The sequence below is a fragment of the Staurois parvus genome, unplaced genomic scaffold, assembly GCF_062004578.1.
Source record: "Staurois parvus isolate SC_StPar_1 unplaced genomic scaffold, SC_StPar_1.0 ptg000704l, whole genome shotgun sequence".
Taxonomy (NCBI): Eukaryota; Metazoa; Chordata; class Amphibia; order Anura; family Ranidae; genus Staurois; species Staurois parvus.
The window spans coordinates 2,299,035-2,320,787 of NW_028318500.1; the positions used below are offsets into that span (position 1 = coordinate 2,299,035).

Here is a 21,753-nt window from a genome sequence, read left to right on the forward strand (position 1 = left end):
TTTTTAGGATCCCCTTGTGTTTGAGCCAGAATAAGATGATTAGATACCAGAAATGTGTCTGTGTATGCTTCCAAACTATCTTTTTTTCAAGGATATCTAGGTGAATTGAATGGTTGGGTGTTGGTTTATCTCACTAATAGGCTGCTTTTATGTTACAGATTGTTAGTGCCACTTTTAGATTACAAACTGTATGAACAGTTTTAGGCAAAACTGCAGGGGGGTGAGTTCCAGTGTTTTCCAGTGCTGACAGATCTACTTTGCTGTCAGCTGCTTGTCACATCTTCTGGTTATGGTGTCCTCCCTTTTTGTTTGCCAGGCAGCCACTGATGAGGTAAATTCTGTACAAACATATACATACATACATATATATACAGTTGTGTTCAAAATAATAGCAGTCAGACATCACTAACCGGATCAATCACTGTTTTTGGTAGAAATTATATTTCTACATGGAAAATAATTTACTAGCAGGTGTAGTAGAGTAATAGAAATCCAACAGACCCAACAGTCATGACATGCATGCTGCTGATTCTGTGTAATTGAATCACTAATTGAAAGGGGCATGTTCAAAGTAACAGCAGTGTGGAGTTCTATTAGTGAGGTCATTCATTCTTTGAAAGAAAGGTGGCAATTATTGCCCTTATTTAAGGAAGGAAGGCAGCAAATGTTGTACATGCTGGTTACAGTGCATTTCTCTCTGAAATTCTGAGGAAAATGGGTCGTTCCAGACATTGTTCAGAAGAACAGCGTACCTTGATTAAAAAGTTGATTGGAGAGGGGAAAACATATAAAGAAGTGTAGAAAATGATAGGTTGCTCAGCTAAAATGATCACAAATGCTTTAAAATGGCAACCAAAACCTGAAAGACGTGGAAGAAAGTGAAAAACTACCATTCGAATGGATAGAAGAACAGCCAAAATGGCAAGGACTCAGCCAACAATCAGCTCCAGGAAGATCAAAAAAGGTCTAAAGTTACCTGTGAGTACTGTTAGTACTGTTACAATTAGAAGACACCTATGTGAAGCCAAGCTATATGCAAGAAGCCCCCACAAAGTCCCACTGTTGAAAAAAAGACATGTGCTGAAGAGGTTACAATTTTCCAAAGAGCACATTGACTGGCCTAAAGAGAAATGGTGCAACCAGGGGCGGACTGACCATTTGGAAACTCAGGCTCTGCCCGAGGGCCTGGGGTCAGTAGAGGGCCCCATGAGATGCCCCTGGTACCTTTTTCATAGGCTTTTTTGAGTTTGGGCAAGGACACAGGGGCCCCATGATTCCCTATTGCCCGGGGGCCCCATGAGTTGTCAGTCCACCCCTGGGCGCAACATTTTGTGGACTGATAAAAGTAAGATTGTTCTTTTTGGGTCTAGTGGCCGGAGACAGTTTGTCAGACGACCCCCAAACACTGAATTCAAGCCACAGTACACTGTGAAGACAGTGAAGCATGGTTGTGCAAGCATCATGATATGGGGATATTTCTCATACTACGGTGTTGGGCCTATTTATCGCATACCAGGGATCATGGATCAGTTTGAATACATCAGAATACTTGAAGAGGTCATGCTGCCTTATACTGAAGAGGAAATGCCCTTGAAATGGGTGTCCCAACAAGACAACGACCCAAAACACCCCAGTAAACGTGCAACATCTTGGTTCCAGACCAACAAGATTGACGTTATGAAGTGGCCAGCCCAATCCCCGGATCTTAATCTAATAGAAAACTTGTGGGGTGACATCAAAAATGCAGCGTCTGAGGCAAAACCAAGAAATAGAGAAGAACTGTGGAATGTAGTCCAATCATCCTGGGCTGGAATACCTGTTCACAGGTGCCAGAAGTTGGTTGACTCCATGCAACACAGATGTACAGCAGTTCTCAGAAACAGTGCTTATACAACTAAATATTCATTAAGTGATTCAAAGGAAAGCAAAATCTTCAAACATTTTTTAGTTTATATAGTGAATGTTTGAGTTTGTAAAGAAGAATACAAACACTGCTATTTTTTTGAACAGTCTAATATTCACTTTTCTTCAATTTTTTTAGAGGAACACAAATTTGATATATTTTTTTCATGTTTTGATTTGGAATAGAATGTGTAGTGTTCTCAATGCATTTGTGTGTATGGAAATAAAAGCTATTAGAAGGATTTTGAGCTTTATTCACTTTTTTCAACACACTGCTATTATTTTGAACACAACTGTATATATTGTTGTTACACTATTTGATTTATTATAATTTCTCTGTGACAATCACTTGTTTATTATTGCTCTGTGTTTTTAAGCTGTCTTCTTCTGTCTAAGCTGAGCTCTTTCTTTCACCGTACTTGTGTATACTCCTCCCCCCTGCCTCTCCATGTAATAATTCCACTGTATCCTGTCTTCCTGAATGCATCTTCCATGAGGCATACAACCAACATTAACATTTTTCTACCTATGAATATTCGCCATTAAACGGAACATTTAAATGGGTTTCCTCATCTGACTTCCTCAACATGTGAGTTTATTCACTGACTTAAACTATCTGACCCGATGCAAGGGATAAATTCAACACCACGCTGCATACATTGCTGGAGATAAGGTCTATGGCCTCGTAGTCTGAGTCAGAATAAATATATATATACAGTGAAGGAAATAAGTATTTGATCCTCTGCTGATTTTGAATGTTTGCCTACTCACAAAGAAATGATCAGTCTAAAAATTGAATGGTAGGTGTATTGTAACAGAGACAGAATAGCAACAAAAAATTCAAAAAATGCATGTCTAACAAATTATGCACTGATTTGCATGTTCATGAGGGAAATAAGTATTTGATCCCCTTCACAAAACATGACTTAGTACTTGGTGGAAAATCCCTTCTTGGCCATCACAGAGGTCAGACGTTTCTCGTAGTTGGCTCCCAGATTTGCACACATCTCAGGAGGGATTTTGGCCCACTACTCTTGGCAGATCCTCTCCAAGTCATTGAGATTTGGTGGCTGACGTTTGGAAACTTTAACTTTCAGCTCCCTCCACAGATTTTCAATCGGATTAAGGTCTGGAGACTGGCTAGGCCACTCCAGGACCTTAATGTGCTCCTTCTTGAGCCACTCCTTTGTTGCCTTGGCCGTGTGTTTTGGGTCATTGTCATGCTGGAACACCCATCCACGACCCATTTTCAATGCCCTGGGTGAGGGAAGAAGGTTCTCACCCAAGATTGACGGTACATTGCCCCATCCATCGTCCCTTTGATGCGGTGCAGTTGTCCTGTTCCCTTAGCAGGAAAACACCTCCAAAGCAGAATGTTTCCACCACCATGTTTGGCAGTTGGGATGGTGTTCTTGGGGTTATAGGCAGCATTCCTCCTCCTCCAAACACGGCAAGTTGAGTTGATGCCAAAGAGCTAGATTTTGGTCTCATCTGACCACAACACTTTCAACCAGTCCTCCTCTGCATCATTCAGATGTTCAGTGGCAAACCTCAGATGGGCCTGGACATGTGTTTTCTTGAGCAGAGGGAGCTTACAAGCACTGCAGGATTTCAATCCTTGTCGGCGTAGTGTGTTACCAATTGTTTTCTTGGTGACTGTGGTCCCAGCTGCCTGGAGATCATTGACAAGATCCTCACGTGTAGTTCTGGGATGATTCCTCACTGTTCTCATGATCATTGACACTCCACGAGGTGAGATCTTGCATGGTGCACCAGACCTAAGGAGACTGACAGTTTTGTGTTTCTTCCATTTGTGAATGATTGCACCAACTGTTAGCTTCTCACCAAGATGCTTGGCGATAGTTTGGTAGCCCAGTCCAGCCTTTTGTAGGTCTACAATCTTGTCCCTGACATCCTTGGACAGCTCTTTGGGCTTGCCATGGTGGAGAGTTTGGAATCTGATTGGTTGTTTGCTCCTGTGAACAGGTGTCTTTTATACAGGTAAAAAAATTAGATTAGCAGCACTCCCTTTAAGAGACTGCTTCTCATCTCAGCTTGTTACCTGTATGAAAGACAGCTGGTAGCCAGAAATCCTGCTGAATGATAAGGGATCAAATACTTATTTCCCTCATGAACATGCAAATCAGTGTATAATTTGTTAGACATGCATTTCTTTTGAATTTTTTGTTGCTATTCTTTCTCTTAGTGTTACAATACACCTACCATTCGATTTTTAGACTGATCAATTCTTTATTAGTGGGCAAACATTCAAAATCAGCAGGGGATAAAATCTATCTATCCACTGATATTCCAGTTTATCCCAGTCATAAGCTGGAGTGTCCATAGTCTAATTTTGAGGACAGCTAGGCTGTAGTCAACCTAAGCTCTGATTATTATTGCCTCTGTGTTTAAGGTTCCCCTAAATTCAAGATTTTCTTAGCTTCTGTCTGTTAATGGAGAATGTTCCCAGCAGATAATAGTAAGGAGAAACTGTGTTACGAGTTATAAACATTTGTTTCTTTCTGGCCAGGCGCTAGGAGGTTTATTGCCAGTGGTATCGACTGGGGACAGAAATAAATATTGAGGAAAACCCTTCTAGAAGAGGGGATGCCAGAATAGATGGGTCTTTGCCTTCCAGACCCTCTGTATGGCAAGGAGAAGGGCTCAAGTCTGATCCCAAGGAAGCAAAAGTTAGCCTGTGTCTTGGAGCTTAAAGGATTTTTGTTGTTTTGCTGGAGGATACATCCAGAGGTTTTAGAGAAAAGAAAGCTGTATGGAGCAACTTAGATGGAGGCTTCTGTGCTGAAGAGTGTTCTGGAGAGCTGGGTAATAGGTGCCTCCAATGAACATTGCAAAATGCCCTCACTGCTCATCCTAGAAAATTCCTGTTATTGATCACGTAGAGCAGGGGTCCTTAACCTACGGCCCACCTAAGACATTTATCCGTCCCGCCGGGCCAGCCGGAAAAAAAAAAAAAAGCAGAAAACAAAAAAGAAGACGTCGGCGGCCAGCAAATAGCTAGGTAGCTTGCTGGGTCCTCGGCCACTCTGTGTTACAAAGTACAGTGCATTTTGGTGTCAAGTGAGTTACGGTGTACAGTGCATTGCGGTGTACAGTGCATTTCAGTGTACAGTGCATTTTGATGTCCAGTGCGTTACAGTGTACAGTGCATTTTGATGTCCAGTGCGTTACAGTGTACAGTGCATTTTAAATATTGGATTGTTTTTTCCTGTTTTTTTGCATTACAAATAAGATATGTGCGGTGTGCATAGGAATGTGTTCATATTTTTTTCAAACTATAGTCCGGCCCCCCAAAAGTGTGAAGGTCTGTGAACTGGCCCCCTGTTTAAAAAGTCTGAGGATCCCTGATGTAAAGTCTGGGTTCTGCTTGGTTGCCAAATACCTACACTACTAAAAGAGAAGTCTAGAGTAGTGCCTGGTTTTGGGTAGCCAGTGTCCTAATCCTATCCTGCGTTTTTGAGCTAAATAATCCTTTAAAACAGGCTAAAGTGACTGTTGCCAAATTTCCCTAAAGGAAACCAAGAATCCCTCCCCTAAGAAATGAATTTCTAGCCTGCCTCTCCATTTAGGGGGTCATCCCCACCTAACAGAGGTTCGTTCCAGAGGTCATTAACTTCCTTCTGGGGATTCTACTCTTGACCATAGCATGCAGACCTCCTATTGGTATGTACTCACATTGATCAAAACCAGCATTGGAGCCTGCTGATAACACACTGGAGCAAGGAAATATACAGAAAATAAAGCAGTTGGTCACAGCAACCTTGTCTGTTTCATTTTTCAGTGAATAAAATATTAAACCTGAAAGGTCACTATAAACAAATGCTTCAGTTTTTAGGGCTTTGACTTTCATGAGTATTTAGCTACCCACCCCTTAGCCTGGGTTCACACCACATCAGAATCGCACCCCGTTCATGCGAACCACTGTGGGTGTGTATGTTAACCTCTGCACGCCGGCCAAATGCAAATGTGCAGCCTCCCGGCGTCTGGGCCTAGACGCCGAGCGGCCGCACATTTTGTTCTATTAAAAAGAACATATGTGGCTGCGGTGCGAACATTCACATGTGATTTGTACAGGAATGCGGTGTGGTTCCTGTGCGAATCACATGCAATATACCGCACCGCATATGTGTAAACCCTCACTTAAAGTTAAAGCTAAAGAAAAATGAATGCAGCTTGATAATCATTAATACATTTTTTTTTTAACACAAACAATGTAAGTACCTGAATTTGAATTGGTATCAGCCTCATGCAGTCCCTGAAAAGCAGAGCTGGAGTGAAAAAAGAAGCAGTGCAAGATCCAGTTATCTCATGTGCTGACAAGAAGAATGCTGATAGGAGAGTGACACAGAGATAAGCTCATCACCATCCAATGGAGCATTATTTCTATTTTAGACTGCCACCATATGAACTGTGGCAGTGTCCTGCAATTACAACTGAGTGTGCAGTTCTGTCTAGCCAGTCAATATCAGGTTAGTTGAAATTGCTCTGCTTCTGTGTCATTTCTAAGAAAGGAGATGTATCCCCTCCTCATACTTGAGATTAGGGGGCCTATAGCATGTACCCACAATTAATTTGTACTGGGAAAAGGGGAATAACTTTTAGTTCTGTGTACGCTGGCCTGTGCGTTACATACCCTGCCCTCTGCGTTATGACCTCCTGAACCCGGTGCTTGTATGTTGCACACACCTGACCCATGCACTATATACTTTTCATGTTACATTTCATACCCTTGACCATTGCGCTTAAAGTACATTTTATACTCTTGACTCCTGCACTCTTTATGCTGTATTAAACAATCCTATCAAAGTGCATTGTTCCATCACTTGCTTGTTGTTATGTAGTCCCTGACTATTGACATTATTCTTTAAGGTTTTTTTTGTGTTAAAGGTGTATGTAATCATATTTTTTTAACTGCTTGTGCTTAGGTTTGTTTATGTTTGTTTATTAAACTCACTCTTATGACATAGAAATTAAAGCATATTTTGTAGGTACAATGGCCCAGGTTTTATTTAACCACTTCCCAACCTCACTATAGCCAAAAGACGGCTACAGCGCAGTCAGCTAGTTCTGGGAGGGAGTCCATGGACGTCCTCCCAGAACCACCCAACTACGCACCCCCTGGGGCGCACTCCATGCATGAACCGTGATCGCCGTGTCCTTTGGACACAGCTGATCACGTGTTCAGGTAAAGCGCCAAGTGGAGTTGCCTTTTACCGTGTGATCAGCTGTGTCCAATCACAGCTGATCACATGTAAAGAGGAAATGCTGATTATCGGCAGTCCTCTCCTCACGCTGACAGTGTGTGAAGAAAGCAGAGCAGGTAATTGGCATTTCTCAGAGGGGATATCTACACCAGGCATGTCCAAAGTCCGGCCCGCGGGCCATTTACGGCCCGGGGGTCGGTTTAATACGGCCCTCCAACAGCCCTCCCTGCTCTGTGTAATGTGGCCCTCCCACGGCCCTCCCTTCTATGGCAGACAGTCTTCTGCTTGAGAGCAGAGGGCAGTGCGCATGCCTGACTGCAGCGCGTTCTCCCTGGTCTGTGTAAATGCGGCTGTCGCACGGCCCTCCCTTCTGTGGCAGACAGTCTTCTGCTTGAGAGCAGTGCGCATGCGTGACAGCACCGCGCTGGGAGCGACAGAGGGCGGTGACGTTAGGGCCAGGCTTCCAGCGTGAAGTGTGTTTCTCTTCCCCTCCCGGCTGCCGAGCAGAGACTTCAGCTCCAGCTACCTTTTTCACCCTTCACATTAGTGCAGGTAAGTTTTTTTTAAATTTATTTTCAATACATTGTGAAAACTCAGCTGTCAGTTGATCTTAATGTTATGAAATGAAAAGTATGTCGTTTGCAATTAACTTGGCATAAAATAACTTATTTGCATTTAATTGTAATGGTTCAAAGAATGTTCGGAAAAATGTTCGGCCCTCCACCATGTTCACTTCATCCAATCTGGCCCTCTTTGAAAAAAGTTTGGACACCCCTGATCTACACTGATCATCAGGGCACTGATTATCTGTGCCCTGATGATCAGTGTAGCCCCATCAGTGCTGGCTATCAATAACGATCAGTGCTGGCTATAAATACACATCAGTGCTGGCTATCAATACACATCAGTGCTGGCTATCAGTGCCCATCAGTGCTGCCTATCAGTGCCCATCAGTGCTGCTTATCCGTGCCTTATCAGCGCAGCCTATCCGTGCCCATCAGTGAAGGAGAAAAATCACTTAACAAAACTTTATAACAGAAACTAGGGAAAACTTTTTTCAAAATTTTTGGTCTTTTTTTGATTGGTTAGCAAAATATAAAAACCCCAGTGGTGATTAAATACCACCAAAAGGAAACTATTTGTCTCAAAAACATTATAAAAATTTAGCTTGGGCACAGTGTTGCATGACCGTGCAAATGTCAATGAAAGTGCGACAGCTGAAAATTAGCAATAGCAGGAAGGGGGTAAAAGTGCCCTGTAGGCAAGCGGTTAAGCATGCCCACTTAAGCCCTCCCATTGTTGGCATTTTGGCCTCACTCACCATTTGGTTACATGTACCACCTTATCCCTCTCCTCTAGGCGCCCAAGGTGTTCTATAATCCTAGCAATGCCCATGGCAGAAACTGATGTATACTATAGGAAGCTCACAGTGTGCAGTGAAATCAGAGCAAACAATTTCAGTACAGAAGCGGAGCCTGTATAACTTTGTAAGTCTGAAGATAAGGCTGGAGTTCAGCTTTAGGAACATATCATGAGGCCTGTTTAGTGGGTTGGGTCCTATGTTGCAGAAATGCAGCCAGCGCTTGTATCCCTTGCAAAGGCAAATTGCAGATACTTGAGCTGGGCGACACGTTCCTTATCTGCCAGTAATACTGCTTAGCTCTGTTCACCCAGAATCAGGACAATAGGTGTTTAATTCAACTAGATCTTTTGGTAGTATTACCTACTTGGGAGATTATAACTTTGCTACTTTTTTTGGCAAGGGTGTAATATATATGTTTGCATTAGTTATATCCTTCTGTCTACGCATGGAAGGAGTGCAAGTATTTAATGGGATTCTGTACCGAATCCCATTGGGTATGTTATTGCTGAATGCCTTCTGAAACTCCTAGTTGCCTAGCTATTATACTTTCTTATACACTAACCCAAAACAGGCATAGAGAAAATGACCTAATAGCAGAGCAATACAAAGCAATGTGCTTACACAGTAAAACACACACACACCGCACACAGTTAACCCTTTGATCGCCCCAGATGTTAACCCCTTCCTGCCCAGTGTCATTAGTAAAGTGTCAGTGCTTTTTATTAGCACTGATCACTGTATTGGTGTCACTGGGGATGTCAGTGACAGTTAGTCTGTTCCCCCCCAGTGTCAGAATGCCCGCCACAGTCCTGCTATAAGTTGCTGATCGCCACCATTATTAGTATTAAAAAAATCCAGTATATATACTGCCATTTTTAGATGCTATACCTTTCACATAAACCAATTAATTTACACATATTGGGTTTTTGTTTTTAGCAAAGACATGTAGCAGAATACATTTTGGCCTAAATTTATGATGAAATTTTATTTTCTACATCTTTTTACTGGACATGTTTGTTTAATAACAAATAATCAAAAATATTGTTTTTTTCTCAAATTGTTGGTCTTTATTTGTTTATAGTGCAAAAAATAAAAAAAACTCAGAAACCTCTATTTGTGGGAAAAAGGACATAAATTTAATCTGGGTGCAGCGTTGAATGACCGCGCAATTGTCAATTAACGTAAAGCAGCGCCATATTGCAAAAAATGGCCTGGTCAGGAAGGGGGGTAGATCCTCTGCAGGGCAAGTGGTTAACGTGACACTAAACTCACATTTGTTTTATAAAAATAAGATGAATGCAATGTATCTAACTATAGGTAGAATGTACCTTCAATCTCTCTCTTCCTTCGTTTAAACTCTCACGTGCAAGCTTTTTTCTGCTCTCTCACTCTCTGTTCTCCCTGCTCACTTCTGTGCAGATGCGTTCGGCACTATGGGAATTGTAGTTCACATAGAAGGGATCATGTGACCAGGAATAATGGTATTACTTGCTCTACATTCAGTTAATCAGTGGAGCATAGGGAGCATGCACAGGACATAGAAGAAGCCAGAAAACAGAAAGGTCCCTTTCACATGGGTCAGATCGGTTTTGTTCAGCGGAGGAACTGTCTGCTGATCAGAGAAGTGCAGGCAGATGACGGGGCTCAGTTTATGCAGAGAGGACAAGGACACAACCTGCTGTGCTCTATGGGCCATTGGATGCAATTGAACCAGCTAACTGTTTACACCCAACTGCCCTCTGATCTGATCCACCTAGATGGAGGGGAATGGATCTCCTTTCATTTCTTTTTAGCAGATTGTATTAGAGGTAGGCAGGTGTAAAACGGACACAAGTCCATCTACACCTACTGTTCCATAGAGATACATGGACTATCGGAACAGGTCTGCCTGAAAATCTAATAGGCGGACCTGTTTGGATTACCCATGTGAAAGGGGCCTGAGAGACATTTAGACACCAACAAAAAAATAAGAACCATGGTATACTTGGCATTTTAAAAGTATTGATATAGAAAAATGTTGAGTTTAGTGTCACTTTAGGCTGCATTTATTGTATATAGGTTTTTGTGTACTATATTTGCACTGCAAAAAATGCTTCATGCAGCTATTTTGGTAAATCTTGGTGCCTTTGGCAACTCATTAAAATGCAGGGGCTGCACAGCTTGAGGCTTCATTCACACGTAAAATATGTGCTAGCTGCCGCAAAATTCCAGTTAATTTCTTCAACTGAATTATCAGGTGGATGCAAATAGTTGTAGCCGATAAACCTCTATAAAGCAATGGTAGGCTGTCTGTGGTTCTTAAGATATAATTACACATGGAACGATTATCTGCAGTTAGAAGGATGATCATGCCCAGGGGTGGACTGACAACTCATGGGGCCCCCGGACAATAGGGGATCATGGGGCCCCTGTGTCCTTGCCCAAACTCAAAAAAGCCTATGAAAAAGGTACCAGCGGCATCTCATGGGGCCCCCTACTGACCCCGGGCCCTCGGGCAGTGCCCGAGTTTCCAAATGGTCAGTCCGCCCGATTCACGCCTGGACTCAAACAGCTTCTGTCCAGAGGTGAATATCTGTCCTTAACCATAGGTTATCACTCCATATGCATAAACATCTGAACAGACAGCTGCGGACAGCATATCATTGCTTTTTATAGGCTGAACAGCTGCAACAATCTGAATCCACCTGTGAATCCTTTGGCTTCTTGCAGCAGCTGAAACACATTTACCAGGTGTGAATGAGCCATACTGGTTTTAGTTTCTGTTCATAAAAGGACTTCTGCCAAGCCACGTGAATACAGAGTGGTAATACAACTACTGCTATGGAGGGGTTCTGAAAAACACATTGGCCATGACTTGTCTATGCAGTGCATCCCGCTACACCTTTATATGGTCTTTACTAGGGTTGCCACTTTTTTTTCCACAACAATGAAGACGTTGTCAGCGCACAAATGTATATTGTAACAAGTCCTTAAGCCCCAAAAAAGTCTATAGTGGGTAACTGCTATTTAGGTGGCAGCCTTCCCAGAGTATGCCAGCTCTGCATGTATAACAAGGGAAAGAAAGGAGAGGTGCCTTCTAAGTGCAGTAGAAAAATATTTTAATAAGCCACCAATTGGTAAAACTCACAATGTGGAAGTGTAAAGAAAGCCTATCAGTGTGGTCATGATCCTAGCCCTGCAGGAATCCGTCCGGTTGAGTTCTAGCTGCTGAAGATGGTTTAGGGGATCCCAGGTTGCTATGGATGGACAGAAGTCCCAGGCTTTTATGTAGGCAGAACTATCAGAACACTTAGAAAGTGTTTTGGCAAACACAGAAGCCTCATAGAGGATGGGAACGACCAACATAGTGTTCCCAGACACTTTCTCGAGGCACACCAGGGTTTCACTTTAGGCCTGTCAGTTTGCATCATCGATTCCATTCCTAGCGCTCTCCCTATGGCAGAACGTTTTAAATGTCAGCCGAACAGTGGCTGAACCCAATCAGATGTTGTCACTGTTCACCTATTCTGACAGCCTCAGTTGCCTGCTGTCAGAATACAGTAGCTGGCAAGAAATATTCCTCTAGATATACTGTTTAGCATGGGTAGGGAAATCAATATATTTCTCTTTTAGCCCACAGGCTGAACAGGAGAAATCCTACAGTGTATGGCACACCTAAGGCCTGATTTAAAGGAGATCTCCATTTTCTGAGACAACTCTTGTATAACTGTGACAGGAATGCTGCAGTACCATTAGCTTCTATTTCTATTCTTTCTATTTCTTGATCCTGCTATTTTTTTTTTAATAAAATATTATTTATAGCAGTTACAATGTGTGGGTCTGTTTTTTTCATTACTCTCTTCAAAAAATAAGTCAAAGGACTAAAAAGGACTACAGAGTTAAAAATAAAAACAAAAAAAATGATACTAAAACCTAAAACCTGTAACTTTTACTGCTATTGTACTATGTAAGGGAATGGATTTTATCAGCTGTAGGAGGATGTGCCAGGTTTCTGTTGTACCTCTGTAAGATTCTTAATCACAGTGAGTTGTAGTTGCACCATTAAACCACATTAGACAATAGTAATCTGCATCATCATCAGACTGCACTGCTGAAATCGTTAGATAGGCATAACTACCAGATTTGGAACCAGAGAAACGCTCTGGAATAGTTGATGGTCTACTGTTGGTGTTATATATAAGAACTCGAGGAATCTGACCAAGTCTGTGTTGGAACCAGTAGGGATAATTCGAATCTACTACAGTGCCAGTGTTTAAGTGGCAGGATAAGGTGACCCTCTGATTTACAGATGCTGTGATCTGGGTCTCCTGGGTCAACACATGTTGAGCACAGCAACCTAATGGAAATAAAGAGTTCTGTTAGTAACTTTTCTGCTGCAATATTCTCCATACATTATTATGCATTATTTAACCAACTGCCTCTACATATGTCTTCAAATCAGTTCACAAATTGACAGTCAACAACTGATCTACATTACTATTTGTTCAATATTTCTTACATGTGCAAAACAGCATCATAATAGTTGTAAAATATCGTATTGTCTCGATATTTTCTTAACTTGTATTGATGAGAAATGTTCAGATAGAAAGTCCTTCCATTTCTTGTATAAACTCAAAAAGATGATTTAATAATAACGTTGCATAAAATTTGAAATAAAATATTGGAATACAGAATGTTTAAATAAAGTCCAAAAAGTATAGTTAAGTTCTTAATAATAAAATTGTATGTAATTGTGTGTGTATAATATGAATGTGTGTAGATATGAGCAAGCAGCTCCCTTCCTTGCTGTCCAAAGAATGTAAGCTTTAAACCTTTGTCCTGCTCTAGAAAGCAATCCAGCCCCCACCTTTTCCTCAAAATGGGCTGATATACTTGTAGTCCCACAAAGATAATTGGAAACAGATGTATATATATATAACAAACCCTCCAGCCTACTTCTCTCAAAGTCTGAGTGTAACTTTATCTCTTACATAGATGGGGGAGGATGGTAGACCAATTGCTACCATATGTGGCTTGAATGTAAAGGAAACCCAAGATATGTATATTCACAAACTATGAAGTCTAATCACTTACTTTTCCCAATCTAGAACAAATATAAATATAATAACTCAATTATTCTATTAAGATCCAACTCATTCATACTTATGTTAGTACTGTTAATAAGAAGATATTAGGTATTAGGTTAAGGAAAGCTTCTAACATTTCCCTCTCAAAATGATCGATTTTATCGAATCTTAATCATTTTCCCTATCTTAATCCATTTATACACATTCTCGTCACTTTCGTATCCATTCATGCGTTTTTGGATCTTAAGATAATTGATCTGAACATATCTTTAATTTGATTCTATAATGGGAAAACAAATTCTTTGATAAACCTTTTGTTATGTATCACATAAAAATATTTTTACCCTTATTAGTTTCCTTTCCTTTCACCAAATAATTCATCCCCTTAATAAATGTATAACTGTAACATTATAGTACAATACTTTAAAATATGTCACTTAAAAAAAATAGATGTTTCATATTTTCCCTCCAAAATGTGTGTAGCACACAATTCTATAATCCATACATTTTTCAAATTACCTTATTAACATTTAAACATAACATATGTTCTCTAACTTCAAGTATACCATACATGTATATCAAATGATTTTTTTTTTTAAAAAAACATACATATAACAATGTAAAGCTTGCGTAAGTTTCTCTATATGTACCTTAGAAAAACGTATCTCTAGCTTAATTAACAACAGATGTTCTAACTAAGAGTGACTCTGTTGTAACAAAAGTTTAACCCTTTCACTTCTGAAAATACATCGTGTATGATTGCAAATGTTCATGTGAAAACTGATCTCATCTTGATATGGTAAACATATGTCAAAATAAAATGTTCACACATAAAAACCAATATATCTGATGAATGAATTATTTCATCAGTAGTCAAAAGTCAGTTGTTTTATAAGTTCTTCCTCTATGAGATGCCTTGAGATGTCTTGTCTTCTTCTAGCACTCTGTAAAGTTAAAATAACTTTATTGAACATAAAAAGAACAACAAAAACAATGATGAATGAAATTCTTGTTGCAAAGCTTCTTCCAGAATAAATTTCCTTCTTGGAAAATGTATTATCATCTGAAAGGTTTAGAAATATTTGAATTTTCTTCCTTTAACAGTTACTCTTAGGTCATTTCCTGTAACAGAAATGCAGTATCATTATTTTGGCATAGATAATTTTACATTGATTAATCCTCTTACATTTATCTGTTAATATTACAGATCATAATCACAAACATTTCTAGTCATGACATGGAAGACATATTTTGATTATAACACTTCTTATTGACTTGTAGTGTTCTATTTTAGAATGCGGGCACTTCCGCCTAACAATACTAGGGTTGCTGATGCAAATCCCAACCATGGCATCACCTGCCTGGAGTTTGTATGTTCTCCCTGTGCTTGCGTGGGTTTCCTTCGGGTACTCCGGTTTCCTTCCACACTCCAAAGTCATGTTGGTAGAATTGGCTCCTATCTAAATTGGCCCTAGTATGTATATGTATGACTGTGAGTTAGGGACCTCAGATTGTACACCTCTTGAGGGTTAGGGATTTATGTGAATGTACTATATATGTAAAAAGCACTACATATAAAATAGTAAAATTGACAACGCTATATAAGTACCTGAAATAAACAAAAATAAATATAACAGGACGCTACATCTCCATTATTGGTCATGATTCAAAACCTTGGTTTCAAAACCAAAGAAAGGTTTTGTATCAACCCAGAGATGACAAAGGATCATGCCTTTGATCTTATCTCTATAAAATTGGAAATATGCGTAGCTGTTTTTTGTGTTGACTTACTTCTTGTAGTGTAAGACTGATCTGCAGTAATACATACTGGTTTCAAACTTTTCTCAGTTCCTATGTTGAAAACATGAGGTACAAACTTCTCACCTACAGCTGTACAAACATGTGTTGATATGTTTTCCTGAAAATGTCTTTTTGTTACATCTATCTGAATGTGTTTGGATGATAGTGTTCTGTACCATATAGGATAATTTTCACGATAATTGTCTGTTGAACCATCTTCCTGTAGGAGTTTCAGTGATGAATCAGGTGTCTGTAATATGATCTGACTTGATCTCACAATGTATTCAGTTATTTTGACTGCAAAGAAAACACTTAACAATTTTTTCATATGTGCATCAAAGTTTTTCTCCATATTTGTCAAAGTTCTTGAGAAGAAACCTATTATTTTCTGATTACCTTCTTTTAATTGTGACAAAGTTGCTGAGATTGCATTATTAACAGTAATTATTAACAGCATTATTAACATTATTAACAGTATTTAATGTAGTAGCATTCTGCAAATCCCATTTCAATAGTTCAAAAGCTTCTTTCTCAGTTTGATCCCATTGTTCCAATACACCATCTTTTTGTCTCAAACGATCAAATAATGATCTAGACTTTTCTGCAAAATTGGGTATAAAATCTTTACAATGATTTACTTCACTCAAAAACTGACGCAAAGCCTTGCGATTTGTTGGAATTGGATAAGCAGAAATAGTTCTAACTTTTTCTTGCAATATCTGTCTCTGTCCATGACTAATTTGCATATGAAGGAATTCCACCTGTCTTTTCATCAACTGAACTTTCTCTGTATTCAATTTCAATCCTGCTGTTTGTAACAACATAAATATTTCAGACAAAAGAGTGATATGTTCAGTTATATTTTGTGTAGACAAGAGAAGCTTGTCTACATGCTGGACAATACATTCTGGCCTAGAGAATTTAGATAATATTTTTCCCAAATACTCATGAACAATCCCATCACTTAAATCTAAGCCTGGAGCTAATCTTGTGAATGTATAAGTTTCTTTGTTGAAGCTAAAGGCAAGTTTATATTGACAACTCTTAGCTAAGGGTACTGACAAATGGCTATTGGCAATTTCAAGTACTGAGAATATTTTGGCCTTGGCATCCAGATGTGACATTATGTTACAATCAGGAACAATAGATCTGTTATTTGTGATGCATTTGTTCAATGTCCTGAAGTCAACTGATAAAGAATATGAATTATCAGCTTTGATAGGCCAAATACAATTATTCACCACTGATTGTACTTTCTTTAAAATTCCTTGCTGTAAAAACTCATCTACAATGGAAGAGATTGGATTAATTGATTCTAATGGCAATTTGTATTGAGGTTGAGGCTTAGGGTCTCTACCTTCAATGACAACTTCAAAATTTGTAAACAAACCTACATCATTTTTGCTTTGACTCCAAAGATCCTTATGTGATATAACCAATTGTTCCAATTCAAGATTGGTTCCTGTATGTGGCCATTTATGATCTGAAGACATGTCAGCAGTTGCTGTACAAATACTTCCAACATTACAGTACATGGAAGAATCAATTGATGTTGATTTGGGCCTTCCACTTTCATCCAATAAATGTGGAGCAACATATTCCAACAGTAAAGAAGAAGAATCTCGATTTGATCCTGATTTAAATTTCGGCAATGGCAATAAACCATTCCTATTAATGACAACAGCACTGTTTACCATATTGTTTAAGCTGTTGTTGACTCTCAGTGAACTGATCTTTTTAACTTCTGAGGCATAAGGCAACTCAGACAGACTATTGTTGGAACATGGAGGAGCAGATTGTTCAGAAATTATATTTTGGTCTTCTAATTCCAAAGCTTTTCTTTGTAAATCTAATTTATAATGAATACAATCTCTTTTCAAATGACCAAATCGTTTACAATAGAAACAAATAGTATTTCCTGTCTGCTCTGAGACTCTCGTCCTGCCTGTGACGTATTCATCATCATAACTGGGTGTGGCTAAGCACATGGTCTCTCTCTGTTCTCCATTTTGAACAATTAAACTTTCCTTCTTCTGATTTTTCATGAGCTGATCAAGGATTTTAAGATTAAGTTTTGCAGCTTTATCCCTTAATTTTCTCTTACACATTTCTTCCTGATCTATAGGATCTACAGGGTCTCCTTCTACAGACTGGATCTCTGGTACAAAAGATTTTTGTTTCTCTGCCTTAGTATTCACACAAATTCTTTTTACATCATTCTGCAGGTCAGATAACTGAATGTCTTTTGTTTGAATTGCACTTTGCATATCATCTATTTGCTCAGTCAAAATCTGGCAATTAGCACATACACTGTTCTGATCTTGCTTCATTACATAAGCAGCAGTCTTAGGAACATCAAAAATCATGGCGTTAAAAACATTAACTAACTTCATTACATTTCTAACTTGTTTGCTCAGTTTCTTAAAGGAAAACTTAGATTTTTCTATCTTACTATTAGCCTGTAAGCACTCATTATACATGTACCGCCAAAGTTCATTATCTTTAACAAATGTAGACAGATTCTTGAATTCTAACTTACTCTCTCTAGATAATTCATCAATAAAATCCATTACTTACCAATTAAGAAGGTCTTTCTTTACATAACGCGTCTTTTCTCTCTTGGCGGGAAATGACATCACCAAGGAACAGCGTTGCTTGCAATTGCGCAAAATTCTCACCAATTCTGCTTTTAGGTTCTCGATTATGCCGACGATTCATCTGTTGCAGACTTTACTTCTCCTGAAAGCTTGATTTCATAGTTTGCTGAATTTGCAAACAACTTCCCTCTCATCAAGATGAAGAAGAAAAAAGTCAAAAATAAGCGATCGGCGGAAACGAATCGAACTGGAGGCTCGCCACTGTAAAATATCGTATTGTCTCGATATTTTCTTAACTTGTATTGATGAGAAATGTTCAGATAGAAAGTCCTTCCATTTCTTGTATAAACTCAAAAAGATGATTTAATAATAACGTTGCATAAAATTTGAAATAAAATATTGGAATACAGAATGTTTAAATAAAGTCCAAAAAGTATAGTTAAGTTCTTAATAATAAAATTGTATGTAATTGTGTGTGTATAATATGAATGTGTGTAGATATGAGCAAGCAGCTCCCTTCCTTGCTGTCCAAAGAATGTAAGCTTTAAACCTTTGTCCTGCTCTAGAAAGCAATCCAGCCCCCACCTTTTCCTCAAAATGGGCTGATATACTTGTAGTCCCACAAAGATAATTGGAAACAGATGTATATATATATAACAAACCCTCCAGCCTACTTCTCTCAAAGTCTGAGTGTAACTTTATCTCTTACATAGATGGGGGAGGATGGTAGACCAATTGCTACCATATGTGGCTTGAATGTAAAGGAAACCCAAGATATGTATATTCACAAACTATGAAGTCTAATCACTTACTTTTCCCAATCTAGAACAAATATAAATATAATAACTCAATTATTCTATTAAGATCCAACTCATTCATACTTATGTTAGTACTGTTAATAAGAAGATATTAGGTATTAGGTTAAGGAAAGCTTCTAACAATAGTAGAGATGTAAGTCAAATACATGGTGCAGATGTATCAGGTATATCGTATACCACTCTGAATCTTCCTGATTCCTTTTTATATATGGCTCACATCACAGATATGTTCTATTTATGCAAATATGGTTCCTTCTTACTTGTTCATTGCTGTATTCATAGTCCTAAAGAAATACACAAAGCTTTCGCTTACACATCCTGTCCAATACTCCCTGGAGTTGGTAGGGAAGACCAAATGGTACACATGCCTGTAGTAGATCCGGATTCAGCAGATAATCTACATTTCTACAGAATGCTGGCTAGCAGATCAGGCACAGAAACATGCAGGGGAAATATAGTCAGGATATAAAAGAGTCAGCAACACTTGGGCAGCAGAGGTAGAAAGACAGCAGCCAGAAGCCGAAGTCAGAAGGCAAGCCAGATCAAATGCGAGAACCTGACTCAAACACAAAAAGCGCATGTCTTTGCACTAAAGTCAGTGCTGGATGTGCACACTTGTTCATGCACACGAGCGTGTACGGTCAGCCATGACCTTGAGCCTCAGATCACAGGCTGCATTAGGGGCACATGCAGACCTTCAGGCACATTCATGAGGTTGAACTTCCTGACAGAAACCTTTTCAGAGAGTGTAAAATTGCTATGCTTTAGGGAACATTTAGAAGTGTTAATTGCGCCTAAGCAGTACCATGAAAAAAAATTACCCATTGTTTTGAATTCCTCCTAAAAAAAACAGTAATACATTTCCTGGTATGTATGGGTGCCACAGCCATAGTAGCTGGATATTTGCAGTGTAAGATTTAAGGCTGGCCATATATGAATACATTTTTTTTCAATCAGCCAGTGGACTGACTGAAAAATCCTCCCCATCCCTTGACTTCACTGTCAGATTAAATGATCCTCTGAAATGCTGATCAAAAGGAAAATTTTCCAAAAAGCCAGTTTGAGAGAAGTCCATAAATAGATTAACTTCTCTGGAACAGGAATGGCCATAGATGGATTAACATTCAGCCAGTTCAGTAGGGATCCATCTAAGACCAACTTTAGGCTTCCTCTGACTGCTAGTCTCAGGAGATCTGACAGTGAGGACTTCTTCACTGTCAGAATACACTGATCCTTTGCAATGCTGACCGAAGGAAATTCTTCCAACAAGTCAATTCAAGAGAAGCCAGCCATTAGATTGACTTCTCTGGAACAGCGATGGATTGAAATTTGTCTGGTTCAGCAGGGATCCATCTATGGCCAGCTTTAGGCCGCCTTTAACTGCTAGTCTCAGGGGATTTTTAGTGGGATCTGGGCATATCACCACTGTGCTGTTTTCCTTGGTGAAGGGTCTGATATGAGAAAGCAAAACACTGCTTTTACCAAGATGGCCACATCCACACAGAGACATTTTGAAACAAGGCAAGATAAGACAGTAATAGGGGAAGGATTTGCTGCAGGGAAAGTAATTATGACTAGCCCTTTGTCCTATTCCTGCCTTTTTGGGCACAGCTTGCAGAATTTATTTCCTCTTTAAGGCCAATGCTTAGAGGCAAACATATTTTAATGTATAGGACTGTCATTTACAGCTGACTCCAAAACTGATGGTCACCGTAATTGAACACTTTGAAGTTATAGCCAGGAAAAATTAATTGGACACTCATATATTCATATACTTTCTTATAACCTGTTACTATGTTGAGCCTGCACTGTGTACCAAAGGAGAGGAGCCTCTCCTTTGTGATCATCCAGAACAAAGCTGATTGGGTGGGTTTATTAATGCGCAGAAAAGTCATGTTGCCTTTCATCTCTTGGACCATTGTGTTTAGCTCATTAAACTCTATTCCAGAGACTTACTGTACACATTGGGCACCTGCTAGGAGCATAATGAACACATGGGACACCCTACCAAGGGCATGCCAAACATATACCAGGCACTTGGTGAGGACTACAGACCCTCTCCGACAAGAACATTAAGCAGTTTGTTAGGGGCATGTAGAGAGCAAAGTTTAGCAGGAACATACATACCACTAAGCATTCTCTTCGGGATTCCCTGAAAAGGACATAGTGGGCAAATATTCTTTTTGTCTATGAAAGTCGCACATGAACTTGCAAAAAGTAGTGCATGAACTACTTTCAAAATTGGTGCGACTCCGACGGACTTCAATTGTGGACAATAGGGTGTGACTTGTCATGCGATTTGAAACTATCAAATCGCATGACAAGTTGCACCAGTGTGATTGAGGACAGACTTATGAATTCAGGAAATAAATGAGTCAGTGTAGTTATATCTATTAATTTTCTTCTATGCTGAAAGGCTGGGAGGCACTATTATATTATATTAAATAATTGATATCACTGATTTGATTAATCGTGTAAACTTCCTATATGAAATGTGTTTTTTTTGTGCCATGTGAATACAGCTAAAAAAAAACAAAAAATGAATGGTCCTAGCCCTGCACATGTTCACCAGAGCGCAGACTGCTCTAAATTTTGGATTGTGACATAAAATGTGCTCTTCCAGCAGCCATAATATTATTATTATTATTATACAGGATTTATATAGCACCAACAGTTTGCGCGGCGCTTTACAAAATGAAAGTAGACATTACAGTTACAATACAATTTGGTACAGGAGGAAACAGAGGGCCCTGCTCCTTAGAGTTTACAATCTAGGAATTTTGCAGTGTTTTGATACAGAACAGTGTTGGGAGTGCAAATCTGTAATTTCTCTACAGATTTTTGTAAAGGCATCAGAGTGTCAAGTACTGTATGCAGCAGCAGATCATTTTTTCAAACTGTTCAAAAGCTATTTTGTGAGTTCTGATTTCACAATAACCTTGCTGTTGGCTACAGGAGTTGGCTACATACTTGTCAGGTTGT

At 39.4% G+C, this 21,753-nt stretch overlaps 1 long non-coding RNA gene across 1 annotated transcript; it reads right to left on the reverse strand.

The window, feature by feature from the left end:
• Positions 1–13,087: 13,087 nt before the first annotated feature.
• Positions 13,088–18,887, reverse strand: LOC149445904 (uncharacterized). The gene is made up of 2 exons (XR_016306293.1): positions 17,934–18,887; positions 13,088–14,678 (listed from the first exon to the last, which is right to left on the reverse strand). It is a non-coding gene; the product is annotated as an uncharacterized LOC149445904 (long non-coding RNA).
• Between the last annotated feature and the right edge of the window lie 2,866 nt (positions 18,888–21,753).